This window comes from Triticum urartu, chromosome 7A, assembly GCF_056163025.1.
Source record: "Triticum urartu cultivar PI428250 chromosome 7A, HENAU_Tu73, whole genome shotgun sequence".
Lineage (NCBI taxonomy): Eukaryota > Viridiplantae > Streptophyta > Magnoliopsida > Poales > Poaceae > Triticum > Triticum urartu.
The window spans coordinates 103,395,219-103,400,021 of NC_141879.1; positions in this window are offsets into that span (position 1 = coordinate 103,395,219).

Sequence of the window (4,803 nt, forward strand, 5' to 3'; positions counted from 1 at the left end):
ACAAGAAGTTGCGTAGTGTCCAAGAGACGAAGCCAGCCACGAGTCAACATTTAGATGAGAGGCCGAAGAGCCACTACAGCAGACCAGTAAGTCACCATCTATATGTCGGTAATTATCAATTAATAATATATAATGTAGTTTTCATCAACACGACCATTTGATACAGTACTCATTTCTACATCATCTGGGTTGTTGGTTACAAGTGTTGCCCAGAGAAGATGCATCAAGTTGTCAAATCATTGAATGACATATGGAAAGAATGGATAGGGAAATATTTCCAAAAGCGTAGTGGGAAAAAAGTCATACCCTCCTATAGTGCTCCCACGGGCGGCAGGGGAGGCAAACCCTACCACCACCGTCGCCAGGGTTCCCTCCTCCCCTCCTCCATCCCTCGCCGCCACCAAAGGGCGCGGCCAGGCGAAGCCCCGGCAGCGGCGGCGAGGATTCCACGTCTCCTCGTGCCAGGGGCCTTGGTGCGGGCCGAGGCTACCTCGCCTGGGTGCTGCGTTCTGCGTCAGGCGCGGCAGCATGACGTCGGGCTGGTGCAGGTGGCGTCGGGGCCGGGAGGTGGTACGATGGGCGACACCGAGGAGGTGCTACCCTGGAGCCCCGATGGCGGATGCAGCAGGTCGAGGCGGGCGTTCGGATCTGGCTCTAGGGGTGCGGGCTGTGTGCGGCGCGGGTCAAGGGCAGTTTCCCCTGTCGTGGCCCCGTGCTGGCCGGGGTAGCGGCGCGACAGAGGTGGGAGCCCTTCTTCTTCCTCCTATGCTCGTCAGCTAGGTGGGGCTCAAAGGCGTGGCTGGTGGGTGCTCGTTGCAGCATGATCAAATTCGGCCGGATCTAGCCCTGCTCACCGGCGGGTGGCGCAGCGGCCGGTCGGGTCACTGCATGGATGTGGGCTGTGACAACGTGGTGGTAGTCCATGGTGGCAGCGTGGGTCGTTTCACGGCGGCGGTTGGACATGCTCCGGTGTCAGTCTGTTGGCGCTCGACTCTTGCGGTTGTCCCCAATGTCATCTTGCGGTTGTTGGTGGTGGCCGGTCCGGCAGCTCGCGTCATGGGGCGGGTGGCCGGGACAAGCCAGGTGCGGATCCAGGCAGGGAGCTCTGGTTGGGCGCCACAGGGGGTGGCGTGTGGAGAGGTGGTGGGAGAGATGGGTGGCGTTGATGCGGCCGGGCCACCCGTCACTGGCAGGGGTGCCAGACATCGACGGAGTACGCTCCCGGTTCACCTCTTCGCTGACCTGGTGGCTCCCCGATCGACCTAGTTGGTCCGGTCGCTGGCGGTCCTGCCAGCGGTCGGAGCATCGCGGTCGGCTCTTCACTCGCAACCATGGAGGGCATTTGGGACGTCTAGTGTCTCGGGCGGCAGCACGGGTGGTGGGAGTGGCGTGCTCGTGGGCGGAGCTCGTGGCTCAGATGCGGGCGGCTAGCGGCCATGGCCATGTGGGCGGTGTGGTGGCTGGCGTTTTGACGGGCCGTGGCGTGTGCATCTGCACATCCTGGATGAAGGTGGAGCATGCTTGCCAGGTGAAAACCCTGTCTGGCCTCGGCCAGGCCGACGGAGGCGGTGCCCGTGGGCGTCGTCATCTTCCTGGAATCTCTGTTGTGGTTTCTCCCTTTACCTTCCTCATGCTCCAGATGAAAATCTTGATCTTTGGATCGGGTGGTGCCGGCGCTTGCCATGTCCTTCCTAAAGGCACTGTCTTGGAGCATAGGGTTTCGTCGACCATCAACTTCAGCCTCCTGCGACTCCGTAGTGATGCGTATTGTCATTTTGTGGTCTACTTCGAGTCGTGTGGTTATTGTTATTGTAGCTCTTGAGCACCTATGTATCTGGCCTTGGGTGAGTGTGGGTGTTGGTGTGTTGTATTGTGGTTGTATCGGTCCGATGTTGGTTGTTGCTTTATATATAAAGCTGGGTGAAAGCCTTTTTCAGTAAAGAATGGGTAGGAGAACTTCATTTTGGTGACTTACTGGAAATGCTAGATTGCAGACTTTCAAGAGGATTAACTCTTTGGTTGATAGACCAGTTTCACTGGAGGATAAAAACACTTGTGATAAAAGGAAATCATACAAAATTTAGAGTTTTGTGAAGAAGATGCCAGGAGTACCTAATGGTTCAATACAAGTTCCAATGCCTCGAGGCCGGGGAAAACCAAAGGTTAGAAACCCATCGGAAGAAGAAAAAGAATTTATGGAAGATTCAAGAGGAAGTGGCAAGCCACTCAAACACATCACTAATACAATTGATTCAATCATGGACAAGGATATATTTAAAAGAAAATTCTACTCATTGTGTAATGTGTGTACCTTGTTCCAGCTAGTGGTCATGTGATTAACAGAAACTTCATATCAATGGTCTAAATCATTGACGTTATTCCTAAGATGGACTGGTGCAAGTTTGTTGCAAACTACATAACTGAAGGCATGAAGATATACAGATAGTCGACATCAACAAATATTAATGTTCATGGATGCATGCACTGAAGGAAATATGCCCTAGAGGCAATAATAAAGTTGTTATTTATATTTCCTTATATCATGATAAATGGTTATTATTCATGCTAGAATTCTATTAACCGGAAACTTAGTACATGTGTGAATACATAGACAAACAGAATGTCACTAGTATGCCTCTACTTGACTAGCTTGTTGAATCAATGATGGTTATGTTTCCTAACCATAGACATGAGTTGTCATTTGATTAACGAGATCACATCATTAGATAATGATGTGATTGACTTGACCCGTCCGTCAGCTTAGCACGATGATCGTTTAGTTTTATTGCTATTGCTTTCTCCATAACTTATACACGTTCCTATGACTATGAGATCATGCAACTCCCGAATACCGGAGGAACACTCTGTGTGCTACCAAACGTCACAACATAACTGGGTGATTATAAAGGTGCTCTACAGGTGTCTCCGATGGTGTTTGTTGAGTTGGCATAGATCGAGATTAGGATTTGTCACTCCGATTGTCGGAGAGGTATCTCGGGGCCCTCTCTGTAATGCACATCACTATAAGCCTTGCAAGCAATGTGACTAATGAGTTACTTGCGGGATGATGCATTACAGAACGAGTAAAGAGACTTACAGGTAACGAGATTGAACTAGGTATTGAGATACCGATGATCGAATCTCGGGCAAGTAACATACCGATGACAAAAGGAACAACGTATTTTGTTATGCGGTTTGACCGATAAACATCTTCGTAGAATATGTGGGAACCAATATGAACATCCAGGTTGCGTCATTGGTTATTGACCGGAGACGCGTCTCGGTCGTGTCTACATAGTTCTCGAACCCGTAGGGTCCGCACGCTTAACGTTCGGTGACGATCGGTATTATGAGTTTATGTGTTTTGATGTACCAAAGATAGTTTGGAGTCCCGGATGTGATCACGGACATGACGAGAAGTCTCGAAATGGTCGAGACATAAAGATTGATATATTGGACGGCTATATTCGGAACTGGAAGTGTTCCGGGTGATTTCGGAGAAAACCGGAGTGCGAGAGGGTTACCGGAACCCCCCGGGAGAACTAATGGGCCACATGGGCCTTAGTAGAGAGAGAGAGAGGGCTGGCCAGGGCAGGCCGCGCGCCCCTCCCCCTCTGGTCCAAATTGGACTAGGGAAGGATGGACGGCGCCCCCCTTTCCTTCTCCCTCTCCTCCTTCCTTTCCCCCTCCTAGTAGGAGTAGGAAAGGGGAGTCCTACTCCTACTAGGAGGAGGACTCCTCCTCTCCTGGCGCGCCCCATGGGACGGCCGGCCTCCCCCCTTACTCCTTTATATATGAGGGTAGGGAGGCACCCTAGGACACACAAGTTGATTGTTTCCAGCCGTGTGCGGTGCCCCCCTCCACCATAATCCACCTCGGTCATATCGTAGTGGTGCTTAGGCAAAGCCCTGTTCCGGTAGCATCATCATCATCATCATCATCATCACGCCGTCATGCTGACGAAGCTCTCCCTCGACACTCTACTGGATCGTGAGTTCGTGGGACGTCACCGAGCTGAACGTGTGCAGATCGCGGAGGTGCCGTACTTTCGGTACTAAGATCGGTCGACCGTGAAGACATACGACTACATCAACCGCGTTGTCATAATGCTTCCGCTTATGGTCTACGAGGGTATATAGACAACACTCTCCCCGCTCGTTGCTATGCATCACCATGATCTTGCGTGTGCGTAGGAATTTTTTTGAAATTACCGCGTTCCCCAACATGCACATATTGTTGTTAAGATAGATCAATAGACCTAACGGTGGATACATTTTCTATATAAGCTAATGAATTTTATCCATAATAGTTAATATGCATCCATGTTGTTCATCGTCAATGCTTCTTCTCCCCGAGCGTGTCCCACGGTTCAAGCATGCTTGTCACTGCCTACTCTGATGCAGATTGAGCAGGATGTGCTGATGACCAGAGACCACAGGTTGTTTTTTTTGTATTTCTGGGATCAAATCTTATGTCATCAAGAAAACATGCCATTGCCAATGCTACATCTCTGAGTTAATCCTATTTCTCAAGCACGGACAGAACACACTGAAGTTGATTTTGACTTTATTAGAGAAAGGGTAGCTCGCAAGCTACTTGACATCCAGTTCATACAAACTGGAGATCAGCTCGCCGATGGCTAAACAGAACCTCTCACAGTGAGAAGGTTAGATGATTTTAAGTACAATTTTAACCCTAGTAATAACATTCCTTAGGGTTTAGATTGAGGGGTAGTGTTAGACAGATAGAATATAATCTTGTTTAAACATAGGTTATTCTATCTTTTCTCTGAACCTGTTGTAA